Raw genomic sequence first — 14,295 nt, 5'->3', positions numbered from 1 at the left:
ATAAGTAGATCCTTATAAATCAACATGAAAAGACCTCCAAGGCAAAGTATTAACTAAAAAAGGCTAGGAGTTGAATAATGTAGTATTACATTTTGTTGATTCTAATTTTTTTTTTTTTTTTTTTTTGGTGACAGAGTCTCACTCTGTTGCCCAGGCTGGAGTGCAGTGGCACAATCTCGGCTCACTGCAACCTCTGCCTCCCAGGTTCAAGCGATTCTCCTGCCTCAGTGTCCTGAGTAGCTGGGATTACAGGTGCATACCACCATGCCTGGATAATTTTTCTATTTTTAGTAGAGACAGGGTTTCACCATGTTGGTCAGGCTGGTCTCAAACTCCTGACCTTGTGATCCTCCCGCCTCGGCCTCTCAAAGTGCTGGGATTACAGGCATGAGCCACCGTGCCCAGCCCTAAAGATCATTTTTTAAAATATCAACACTTTTGAAATTGTGATGCATCATGCAATCAATAGTGTTTAATACTTATCATAGTAGCATTTTTTCTTCTCAGAAGAACGTAAAATGATGATATGTCTTACAATTGCATCTTAGATTTGATGAAATACAGTAAATCACATGATCCCATAAAATATACTTATTTGTATATCTAACAGAATGAGTAATTGAGAATTTACTTGATGCCTTTCTTGTGTACTAGTCTTAAGAAGAAATGAAGAAGGGGGAGGAGGAAAATTTTCTTCCTTTCCCTTTAAGGACAGCCTGGTCTTTGCATTCTTGAATTTGGCCCATTTATTCCAGGGGACTTTACAAATCTTTAATCATCAGATCTGTGGGTTAATAGTATTGTTCCTGAGAAGGAACGGATGGAGGCTTTTGTGTCTAAAGAGGAAGGGAGGGATGTAGACTAGCCCCACCCCAGGTCCTTGTGCCTAGGAGGAGATGGGAATTCAGGGTTTGGGTTAGGAGTAGGAAGAAAACTGCTTCCCTGAAGCAAGAGGGTGGGAGAACTGCTGCATGGGTGACTGTGAAGCAGATTGATAAATATGTTCATTGAAGGCAGAGGAAAAGAGATCTGCCACCAAATCATCAGGATGGCAGAGGTGTCCTAGTAGAGTCACCTTCCATTACTAGCCTTTAGTGTTATAAGCAGGAAGCAAGTGGACAAGAAACACAATTAACTAGAGACCCAAGGTCCATCCTCAATCTTCCTGGGTCCCATAAACCCTGGGGTTCTAGATCAACCTCAAGGGAGAAAGAGAGTCCCCTTAAATAACTGAGACTAGATGTCTAGCCAGCAGTTGTTGATAGGGGGCTGCGGCATATTATAAAAGAAAATGTCCTCTTGTTTGCTTCTGGAGATTCTGGACCAATTTGTACCAGAGATAGATTATAGATAGATGATAGATAGCTAGCTAGATAGATAGATAGATAGACAGACAGATAGATCCATCGTAGATAGGTGGTAGATCAGTAGCACCATCTTAATGTATTTGCTTGTTTAACATGTTTAATGAGCTCATCTTATGTGCCCAGCACTCAGCTGGACCCAGGAGGATACCACAGACAGGATGAAGTCTACAGTCAAGGAGCTCATGGTCTACAAGGTGGCAAACCTTCCAGAAGCAGAGCATCTCGGTTGCATGTGTCCCCTTTTCCTCCCAGGTAAATTTGCCGCTCCCTACTGGTTGTTGCCCCCGAGTGACTTGGCAGCAGGTATGGCTTCTCCAACTCAGAACTTGAAGCAGTGTGTTTTAGGAACCTTGAAGTTACAGTTTTGCTTGAACCGTGTGCAGTGGCCCCAGCATGGCCTGTGATAAATTGCTGTCTGGGAATCAGCCACGCCACTTCTCAAACAGCTGCTGAGAGTTGTCTGAGAAGAGTCATTTCACTCCGGGGGCAAAGGGCCTCTGTAGTCACAGCTACAGCGAAGCTGCGAGACAGTCTTCTCATTCATTCCTTCAAAAAACATTTGTTCTAGCCTTCGCAGCAACAGCGACATATAATAAATATAGTTCTTAACCTCATGGAGGCAATACTCCAGTGGAGGAGATAGTTGTTCACAAACACAAAGGAACTGCATCGACTAAAAGGTGTTTTATTGGCAAAGGAGCTGAGTAGTATGAAGAAAAGGAACTTGGGGAGTGAAGCAGAAGTTCCTGGAGCTGAGGGAGGAGCAGGCTGACTCCCCTGAAAAACTGACTTGGCACTGAACTCTAAAGGTTGAGTGGTGGCATGTGATCAAAGAGGAAGGAAAATGGTACTAGGTCCAGGGGACAGCAAGTGCAAAGGCCCTGTGTTTGGAGGAAATGGAGAGGATTTGAGGACCTGAAAGAAGGCTTGCTCTGTAGCCAGGGATCAAAAAAGAGGATGTTTCCAAGACAGGATGGAATGATTGGGGGTATTGATTGAAGGAGGAAAAATAGAAAATTATTTTATTCGCTTTACCAGACAGATAAAGTTGGCTTACATTTGAAGAGAAAAGGAAAGGGATGTACAAGTGACTGACCTGCTTCATCTAAAAAGAATTTTTCCAAAACAAAAGTCTTCTTCTAAGTGAACAGCAGCAGCACCCATTCACTTGGCACAAATCAAGATCCTACATTCTGTCATTCTTCTCTCAATCCCCAGATCTTATCAACAATTATTTTGTTGTCAGTTCATCTCCCTTACATCATTGAAATCCATTCACTTCTCTCCAGCCGCTATGTCAGTACCTTGGTTCACGGCACCATCGACTCTTATCTTAGCATCTACAATGGCAACAAATTAACAATATTGTGATTGGCTTTCCTATCTCTAGCCTTTCTACACCACATCCATTCATTTGCCTCCATTGCATCCAGAAGTGATTTTTCTAACGTCTTAATCTGTCCCTCTTTTCAAAATCTAGTGTGTTTTACTTTTACCATTGCTCCAGAATAAAGCCCAAACTCCTTACCATAGCTCTAAATATCCCTTCTAATCTGTCTCTAGTAACTTCACTGCCATTCTCTACTCCTGCTATAGTAAGTTACTTATCTTGTGCTGGTCCCTTTTTGTTTAGTCTCATGGCCATCCTCCACACTACTGCTGTAATCAATCCATCTTTCGATATCACATCTGTGACCATGGTAATTCCCCAATTAAGACTACTCTGGGGTTCCTTTTCACTTGAATATTACATTTGATCCCCTTAACATAGCAGACAAGACTCCTTAAGATATGACCCCTACCATTTTCCTCAGCTTTATTTTCTACCACTTTCTTGCTTTCCTCTAATTATTGCTCTTCATGTCCCTAAGATATTAAATTGCTTGTGATTCCCAAGACATACACTGTCATTTCATGCCTCAATACATTTGCATAGATTCCCTCTGCCTGACTGTTTTTCTCATTGCTGCTTGAACTTTTTGTTACTCCTTAAAACACTATTCAGATTTTGAATACGTGAACCCAGAATATAAGATCAATGTAACTATCAATCGAGTATAAGAGTAATGACTTCAATTTTCACTGATTCAAAAGATTATTTTCCATATACTCTTTTTGAAAAACTCACTTGAGATGTATTCCAACAGGATGAAGGTAAAAACCAAGAAAGGGGAGGATGTGGAATAAAGAAAGAGTAAAATAAACTAAAAAGTTATATAAAGGACAGGTGGACAACTGTGCAGCTGGCTGAGATGAAATTATTAATAGTTCAAATTAGAACAGGAACCCAATGGTTCCAAGAGAAATGTCTTCAGAAAAATTTTTTTAATTCTGCAGAATAAGCAAGAAGCTGGAAACTACTTGTGAAATGAAAACAAAACGGAATGCTCCGTTTCATAATAAGGAAAACAAATAGAAACTGTAGGAGGATTTTTAAAACAGAAGGCAAAAACAAGAAAGCGAAATTAAAGAAATATAAAATGTAGTGTAAGTTCAAGCAATCAATCATTTATAAGAGAAGATAATCCATTTTAGAAAACTATACCATGCAAACACCAAAAGAAAGCTGATACAGTGATACTAATATCAGACAAATAGAGTGGTAAAAGAGATTAGAAAGAAGTTTTAAAAAGGATCATTTTAATATTAACTCTAGAAATATTCTCCCTCAAGTGATGTGGAGTCCATGCAAGAAGGTAAATGATATGAGGACAGGCAGTTTGCTCTGTGTAATGCTAACACCTAAAACAGTGCCTGAGATATATCAGGGAATCGATAACTATTTATTTCATGAATGACTATGGACCAGTAAAGAAGAAAATATAGTTCTGGCACTGCCTGGCTTAGGAGGGTCCAAAATTTATAAATTGTAATAATACAAATGCTGTTTGCTGGGTTTTTTGTGTGTTTGTTTGTTTGTTTACCATTGAGAAGCAACACACGGACCTAACGGAGAGGACTAAAAGGATGGTTAGAGAATAATGTAAATGTTATCAACCCTGACAATGAAAAAGCAAAGGTATGACTGACCAAAGTTAAGAGGTAGAGAGAAAGTGGAGCTATGAATACATTCACCTTGAAAGTCAGAAGAAACAGTCTAAAGGTGATAAAACTATGACTAGAGATTTATTTAGTGATATTTGAAGGTACAAAGGAAACCAGGAGGACTAGGAGCACCCTAGAATGACTGTGAAACTTCTCTCTGTTATGTACCACGCCTAAGTGATCTTAACCAGTCTCAAGGATTGAAATATTATCTATGCACTGACAACTCCCAAATGTGGAGCTCCTGCTGGAATATATATATATATATATATATATATGTATTTTTTTTTTTTTTTGAGATGGAGTCTCGCTCTGTCACCCAGGCTGGAGTGCAGTGGTGCCATCTCGGCTCACTGCAAGCTCCGCCTCCCAGGTTCATGCCATTCTCCTGCCTCAGACTCCCGCGTAGCTGGGACTACAGGTGCCCCCAACCAAGCCTGGCTAATTTTTTTTTTTTTTGTATTTTTTTAGTAGAGACTGGTTTCACCATGTTAGCCAGGATGGTCTCGATCTCCTGACCTTGTGATCCACCCACCTCGGCCTCCCAAAGTGCTGGGATTACAGGTGTGAGCCACCGCGCCTGGCCCCAGACTCTTATATCCAACTGTCTATTCAACATTTCCACATGGACGTCTACTAAACATTTCGAGTTTAATATACACAAAATGGACTCCTAATTTCTCTACATAGCCAAACCTATTCTCTCCACAGTCTTCCCTGGCTGGGTAAATTCAACTCTATCCTTCTAATTGCTGAGACCAAAAACTTTGGACAGGTCTTTGATTTTATTTTTCTCTCACATCTCATATCTGACTCATCAGCAAACCTTGTAAGCTCTAACATTCAGAACTGTATCAAGACACCAGCACTTCCCACCTCACTACACAATGCTGATCTAAGCCATATTATTCTCACCTGATTTCTCGGCTTCTGCCTTTGCCCCATTCTACAACATATTCTCAACACAGCAGCTACAGCGATCCCTTTAAAATGTGAGATCATGTCATTTCAAAACTCTTATTTCAAAAGCTAGTCTCACTCAGAGTAAAAGTCAAAGTCTTTCCCATGGCCTCAAGGCTCTATATAAGTGGACCCCATGATCTCTCTGACTCCATCTCCCAATCATTCTCTTCATCCTGCTGTTTCAGTCATCCAGGCCTCCTTGCTGTTGCTGAAACACACGGAGAACATCCCTGCCTCAGACCCTTTGAACTTGCTATTCCTGTTATCTGGGATGTTCAACCCTCAGATAGCCACATGGTTCCGTTGCCTACTTCCTTCTGGTCTCTGATTAAATGTCACCTTATTTTGGAGACATTCCTTGACAATCCCATCTGAAGTAGAAACTCCCACCCTAGAATTTGACCCTAGTCTGTCTGGCTCCAGAGTTTGTGCTCTCAACTACTACATTACCTGGTCTATGAAGCGCTCAGATTTCTTTCATATTCTCTATCATATGCCCATCACCTAGGTTTTCCACAACAAAGGAGAACCTGACAGCTGTCCCTAGAAGCAATAATCATTCCCTGTTAGAAACCAAGAGGAAGAAGGAACATTGCAAGCACTGATAATAAATTTTTTTCCTGGAAAAAAGACTGATAATTTTCCCCCTAGTATAAATAAGAGAAACAAAGTGCATGGGAGGAAAATGTGTTACTAACTGTAGGAAGGGGCAAATTGGAAGGCAATTCTAAACATCTCCGGATGAGGGGACTCCAAGCCATCAGCCTTACAGTCTACGTTGGAAGACCATGATATGCAACTGCTGTCACCTACATGGAATTTCCCTCAATCATCTTTTAGAATTACAGCAGCTACGTGCTAATGTTTCAGGGACCTCTTGCCTTCAGAGACAGCTACACTCTCTTCAGTTCTGCATGGCAGGCAGTATTTGGGCAGCTCTCAAGGTACCCATTAGCTGGTGTGTATGTCTTGTATAGTCCTCATACTTGGAACATGGGCAGAACCTGTGAAGGTGATGAGAGATAACTTCCATGACTAGGTTACATTACATGGCAAAGGTGAAGATATTTTGCAGATATAATTAAGGTTCCTAAGCAATTGACTTTGAGTTCATCAACAGGGAGATTACCTGAGTGTGCCTGGTCTAATTAGCTAACCTCTTAAAAGAGAGTCTCCTGCTGGCTTTGAAAAAGCAAACAACCATGTGTGAACTGTCTATGAAGGAGGCCATGGCAAGGACTTGACAGCAGCCTCTAAGTACTAAAAGTGGTCCCTACTCACCAGCCAGGAAGAAAACAGGGACTTTAGTTGTATAACCACAATAATTGAATCCTGCCAACAACTGGAGAACTAGGAAGAGAATCCCACGACTTACCTCGGATCACAGTCGTGGCTGACACCTTGACTTCAGCCTGGTGAGACCCTGAGCCGAGGACCCAACTCACTGACACCAAGACTCCTGCCCCTTGGAAATGCTGAGATAATAAATTTCTGATGCTTTAAGCCTCTAAATTTGTGATAATTTGCTACAAAGCCATAGAAAACAAATGCATACTACAATGTCAATGGCAGTGTCTGTTTGGGTGGTGTTGCCCTTGTGAGAAGTCACTGGAGCCTAAAGGGTTACACCCCCAGGAACCCCATCCCAGGAGGGAGCAAAGATGCCAAATCAGGGCAATCCTATTTGAGGCAAAGGGATGCTATGAGTCTGTGAAGGAGGGCTTGGTGCTCAGTGACTTGGACAGGATATGAGCTAGGTTTACCAACACTTTGCAGAAATGACAATGGAAACAAGCAAATTCAAGTGCAGAGCAGAGTCTTGATGTGTTACCAAACCAGTAATGCAATAGATTGAATGAAGGCTGGGAAAGAAGGGCAGAAATCACAATAAAAGGTAATTGTCCTTATGCTTAGTTGACATGAGATCTAGCATAAGACAGAGCTGGGTTTAAATCCTCCACGCAATCTCTTAGCTCTTAAACAAGTGACTTGACTCACAGTTTCATCTTCCCTAAAACAAGCTTCAAAATACCTCCATCACCAGGTTGCTGTGACAATTAAGAGAACAGGTATAAACCCTCTAATACAAAGCCAGGTACACAATAGATACCCAATAAGTGATAGCTATTACTATATGATCATAAAATATTGCCACATGTATGCATTTTCTATGGCTTTGTAACAAATTGCCACAAATTTGGTGGTTTAAAGTAATGCAAATTCATTATCTTGTAGTTTCTGTGAGGCAGGAATGTGGGCATGGGCTAGCTGGGCACTCTCACTTTAATAGGGGCAATTTCCCCCAAAAGCAGGACACACAAATCAGGTTCATTCCCCAATCAGGCTCAATGGGGAAGAGTGGTCCCAGCCACAGTGATGGCAATGCTTCCCTTAGAGATTCCTGCCCTCCATGCAGGAGTGACAGAGGGAGGGTGGGGATGGGGAGGGTGGGGGTACAGAAATGAAAAGGGATAGGGGAAAGGCCTGATCTGTCCCCATCAAACACAGCTGTCAGAAAAATGACCAGAAAGAGGATGGAGCCTGAGTCAGGGCCAAACACCTCTGCCACCTCTCTTCTCTGCATCTGAAGCTGTGCGTCTTGCTATTTAATGGAACTCTCTAATCGAACAGTACTTACTCCTCAGCAGACAGATATTATTTCTGTACATCATTAAGTTCACTGTTATTTGCAATTCTGTAATTCTGAAAGGTTAACATAGGCTCTTCCAGGGCTGGTTTCCCTGCCCCAGTGAACATTCACGGGTGGTCCATGTGCCTCTAAGGACTTGCCTACCTTCACTTAAATATTCTCCCTGAGTCAGGGGCATGGGGAATACTCAGAGAAAGGGAGATATCAGCCTGGTTCCAAGCAACCAGTGTCTGCATAATTATCACTGCAGTAACTCTGACATCCCCCACAGTATAGAGCATGAGGGCCGCCTCATAAATCCTGACTTGCTGGTTCATCAACTCTGCAGTGTACATCGTCTGAAGTAAGAGCACACACTTGTCAGTTCTCTGTGCCCCACGCTCTGACACCCACCTCATCATCCCTGGGCTCCCATCAGTGGTGGAAGACTCATGGAGCAAGAAGGCCTGATTATCCCGCTCTCATGGGTAAGTTTACAAATCAGATTAGTGATAGGATTTGAGAGTAAAGCCAGGACTTCTGAATCCTTGTCCAGCCTGTTTTTACTCCATCCCACTTTCTATGCAGGATCTGTGGTCACTGCCATCTATTTCCTTGTTCATCCTGGGCCATCTGTTCATGTCTTCCCTTTCAATACATTGATACTCAAACCACAGAAGTTTCCCAAGTGCTACAGAGAAAGGGAGCTGGGCAGAGAAGTTTGCTTTGCATCCTCCTCCTGCAATCAGGGCCAATGCTGTGAGCATGCAGCTGGTGCAATCGCACAGGGCCCTGTGCTTGAGAGGGTCCCACATTTACTTTACTGCTCTGCTGTTGTCCTCTTGAAACTCTTAGTAATTTTTGAACAATGTGTCACACATTTTTATTTTGAATTGAGCCCCACAAAATTATTTCACTGGTCCTGTCTGCAATAAAGATACAATAATGAACTTCAAAATACCTTTGCAAATTGGAGGGAGACTAGAAATCCCTTTTCTTATTGGCCAGTCAAACATCAGGCATTTATTATAATTCAGTGTCATATCAGCACTACTTTCAATTAAACTAGGTTGATTTCATTGGCCTGCAGACCAATGAAGTAAACAAAAGAGAAGAAAGGATGTGTAGGAACAGCATGTGAAACATCGCAGGATGGCGTCCCACAACAGGAGGATTCCTGAAAACTGCTCTCAGCTCCTTCCATCCACCTCCATCCTGGACTCCTCTCTACTCCCTACACACCCCCTTCTCCACTGGAGCTGTGTCATTGACAACATTCCCTCGAAATCTCCTCCAATATATCTTGGCATGCCGGTTCTTTCCCTCATCTCCTATTGCTCATCTGTGTTTGTTAAATATTATTTGGCACATAGGAAGTTCTTCAGAAAAAGAGACTTGGATTGCAGGGGATGGGCTGTGGGCTTGTGATTTGCGCAGGAATGAGGCTGTGCTGGCGCTTCCCCGGTTCCTCATCCCTCCCCCACCCACATCAACACCATGACACAGACAGGCACACAAATGTGTTGAGAAAGAAATGCACCAGGGCCATAAAAACCTTTAGGAAACAAGGCCTGGTAGCTTACCTAGACTTAAAAGCTTGGATTGTGAAAGCAGCTAGAACTGAGGCTGTCGAATCCCCCTTCTTGTTTTCTAAACCTGTCTCTCTCCTTGGCACTACAACCAGAACCTTCACCAAGAAACTCTACCATTGGCCAAGGTCTGGCGGCACATGCTCTCTAAATGACTGATCCCCAAAATTCTCCGTTGTGAAAAAGTAAAGCAATCATGTGGAGGAGCGTAGCTCTCCAGCCAGGGGCTCTGCTGCTGTCACCATGTTTAATGAGCAGAACTTCTGATACCACAGCACTTTTCTAGGACCTACATGGAAGAAGGAAGTGGATTTCTGATTGAGAACTCCCAAGGTACAGGGCAACTTCTCCTTTCAACGTCGGACACCCACACTCCCCTACTCTCAGAATCCTGTTTCTGATCTTGACAATGACAATCCCACGCATATGAATGTCACTTCCTATTTCTCAAGACACTTACTAAGGCAGCATCCTATATGATCTTCCTGGCACCCTGGAGAGATAAGCAGGGCAACCCTTATTCCCATTTTACAGAAGAAGCAGCTGAGTCTAAATGACGCTCATGCTGTGCCGGCAGGAAACTCAGCCTCACACCTGTGGCAGCACATTCAAAGCCGTCATCCTAGCTTCTGTTTAAAGACTGAATTCTCATGGCAAAATGTAATTGAGGAGAAATTTGTTTCCTTCGACTATTGAAGCACTGGCAATCATTTCCCATTTCCCTCTAACTTTAGGTGCAGGCCTGCCTCAGTGAGGCCATGCATTTCTCTAACTCGACATTGTTGTAAGAGATGCAATGGCTAGGTAAGACAACTCACTAAAAGGAGAAAGGAGCTTTTAAGGCTGGAGAAACAGAGACTGGAAAAAGAGGAGGGGCCTGAAAGAGCAGAGAGTGGTGCTGATTGAGAAGAAAAGGGGAAAATTATCCCAATTCTAGCACTGCTGGAAAATGGAAAAGTTATTGCTGCACAAAGACCCTCTCGAACTGCCTGCCTTCCAAAATTTCTACTGCACTCTCTGCAGTTACTTGTGTATGGCAGAAGCAGCATCTTTGTATTATATGAACAGTCTGCTTCATAATCAAATACCATCTGTCGCTACATCTGAACTTGTTTTCAACATCTGTGCGTTCTGGTCTTAACAAAGCTTTAAAAACTAATTCAAAAACTTTCATGGATCACTGACTAAATATGTACATTGACCATCTTTCCACACTGGTTTGCAATGTTTCTTCTATAGGTGCCTCCCTCTGCCTGGGAAGAGTGAAGACATATACACTTGGAGGCTTTATTAAGCTTATTTTGTAATGGCCTTGGGTAGCCAAGTGCAAGAGAGGGACACTTGCTTATGCACCAAGAGGACCCATCATATTCTTTCTTGGTGCCAATACTGTCCCTTTCTGCCAATGAGAAACCTGTAAGTTGATCAGCTACCATACCCCAATTACTCAAAATGACACTACAGATAAAACGGCAACCAAGGGGAGAATCAACTGTATGGCTCATACGCAGCTAAAGTGTGTTTGAACAAATGGTGAAGTAAAACCATGAGAGCTCTCGGGAGGATAAGGACGCTGTTACTTTGCACATGCTTCAGAAACGTGAAGTACATCTTTACAGAACTTTTGGCCAACCCCCTGGCAGATGTTGACCAGTTTTGCTTATGTATACATCAGTTGCAGAACACTAAAACAGAGATTGGAAATTTTAATTTAGTCAAGGCAGTTGGGCTAAAATGATGGCTTTTGTTGAAACCATTAAATAGAGCTGCCTAATGAAGTACAGTACAGAGCTGGCAAACAGAGCCCTGATGGGAAGCGGCCGCTTCCAAGCAGGAGAGAGGGAAGGCAGCGGCCATGAGGGTCTCAGAATGCAGGCAGCATGGCGTCCCTGGACCGAGAGCCAGAGCTTGAGGTGGTGGGGGCAGAAAGGATGAGGAGGCTAGGAAAGTGAGCAGATGACAAGGCACTGGTGGAACCTTTGTGTGTGTGTGTGCACGAGTGTGTGTGTGTGTGTGTACGAGTGTGTGTGTGTGTGTGTGTGTGTGCTGGGGCCAATGAGGGTTTTGTTTTGGAAATATTCTCTTATAAGTTTCAGCTGCACATTTGCAAGGACTTGTGGGCCAGGAGGGAAGTGTGGTATAGTGAGCATGTGCACAGCCCCTTGAAGATGAGTTGAGTGAGTTGGAAGCACAGAGAAGGGAGGGCGGTGGGAAGTTGTGAGGCTGGGAGCCTGTGGGAGGGTGGGAGGCTGCCAGGTTAATGAGTCCAGTGATTGATTCTGCTGCTTCAATACACTTGCCCTTCGTAGGCTGCCTGACGGAAAGTAGCCATTAGGTGTGCCCGGGCTATTCTTCCTTTCCCACTCGGGGTCAACCGAGGCAAAGCAAAGCTAACCTCAATATTGATAGAAACCCACTTTAGCATGATGGGGCTGACTGATAATTATTCAGAGGACTGGACATTGACTTCTTGCACAATGTTGAATCTATTAAAGAACACAAGACAGTGTGTATCTTTCTATTGTTTTCCTGTTTTAGTGGGAATTTTTACCATGTGACCATTTAATACTCTCTAGAAGTCCTGTATGTTTAAAAAGACAAAAAGAATACTATATTTTAGTGAAGATGATGATTATTATTAAGGTATAATTATTTGCAGTATATAAATAAGTGAATTGTATTCAGTAAACACCTTTTTTCGGCCAGGTATTACCAAAAACAAGGGGAGATTCAGCCCTTGTTTACCTTGTAGGAAATAGGATGAAACAGCAGTTGATTTTTGCCAAACAACTGCTTATTTTGAACACCATCAAAGGAATTGGTTAATAATTGTTTGAAATTATTGTGTGAGACTAAGTGGATGTTGATATATTTTTTTCTAAGCTGGCTTATATGTATAGACATGACCCGAGGCATCAAACAAACAAAAATATGTACACACAAGCATGTTATTGCTATTTAGTATTGGGGATGTGCATATGTCATGGTGTTGTTTGTTTTCTGTCAGGGAGAGGATCAGATTCTTAACTCTTCCAGGGAACTTGACAAAAGCCCTGGATTAAACCCAGAAAGTTGTTTGTCCTAGAAAAGACTTCCAGCCTCTTCAGGGACAGGCACCCTGTTATAACCCCTGGCATCCTGTGACATTCATTCTGTACACAAATGATGCTTATAGACAGAGGGGGTCACTGACCCCTTGAAATCACTCTGTAAACTCAGAATGTCTGGACCCCAAAGCTGGCAGCCACTGCTGCAGGATAGTGAAAGTTCTAACATCCACTTTTAACTCCAATTCACTCTAGAGCCTTCATAACTACAGAGATATATTAATCCCACACAGTGATGTATATGAAAATCAGTTCTCCTTGGTTAAGAACTGTTCATGATCCACTCAGGTAAATATTGAAATAGGGTTGAATTTCCTTAAAACTTACTCACTGACAACCTGGGGCAGATGACCAGGAGAGTTCTAGGTGGGGCAGGGAAACCAGTGTGGAATCAAATATTTGCTAAAATATTTATATTCTAGCTTTTAAAAATTGATTATTTTACCCACCTATGTGATTGAGATTTGTCTATGTTTTTCCCTCTGCTCCTGATAAATATCCAGATTTATCTTAAAATGAAGAAATTTCTAGGAGGCAGAAGTAAAGAGAAACAAGGAGAATTCCAACTAGATGTTGTATAATTTTTGTATCTACTAAAGGGAGAACAGCAGATGCAATTTTGAAAGCCAAATTATTGGAAGAGGGGGTGAGAAGAAAAATCAAGACTCGGTTGACATTGATGATTACCCTGATGTACAGTTTCCAGCTCATTTCTTTTTCCGAGGACATCGTGGCAGTAAGTGCCATTGCTCTTAAGGGGTTTGCCAGTATTTCTGTGAGAAATCTCCATCTTTTCTGCTGGAGGTTTGCTATAACTTGGCAATTTGTAAGCACATTGGGCTGAAGCGTGGCATACACATTGTCAGTCCAGATGCAATTTTCTGTTGCAATTACCAAAAATGAAATCAAAGAAGCTGCTTGGGATTTTAGTTTACAGGGATGTTGGTGAAAGAGGAATATTTGTATCTCTTGCACATTTTTACTCCTTGATTTTCTTCATCTTTATCTCAGACCAACCTCATGTTAGAAAAGCTCAAGTTGAAACACACTTCAAAAAATCAAAGTAGGTTTCATTTTAGAATGCATTTTTGTTATGACACAAATGATATTTAAGTATGGTTTCTATTGGTAAAAGTTGAGAACAGAATGTACGCTCTCTTCCCAAGTATAAGGCCTCTGGATTTTCCCCAAGTGCTGTGGAACTCTCCTCATTCCTGTGGTTTTCCCCATGATTCTTCAGGTTCTCTGAGTGCCCTGCATTTTGATCTGCATTGATTAACTGGTGAACAGAGACCCCGTCCGTGGAAATCATTCTGTACCAGGCCCCACATAATGTTACCCACGCTCATCCTACCAACATGCAGACCCAGAAACTGCTCTTGACTAAAGAGGCAAGTTTCTTTAACAATTGGCTACACAGATATTTCAACTGAATCGACTAAATCAACTGATTCCTAGGATTTTGTAGACTTGAAGACACACTATTTCAGTCAAGCTGAGTAAATATGAAATGAAATAGGAAGGAAGGGATCACTTGAGCCATCACCAGCTTGATAAAGACTCTTGGATTTCAAGACAGTCTACCTTCCACGAGG

Source organism: Pongo abelii, chromosome 1 (genome assembly GCF_028885655.2).
Source record: "Pongo abelii isolate AG06213 chromosome 1, NHGRI_mPonAbe1-v2.0_pri, whole genome shotgun sequence".
Lineage (NCBI taxonomy): Eukaryota > Metazoa > Chordata > Mammalia > Primates > Hominidae > Pongo > Pongo abelii.
The sequence above is the reverse complement of the archived record's forward strand: the minus strand, read 5'-3'. Positions refer to the sequence as shown.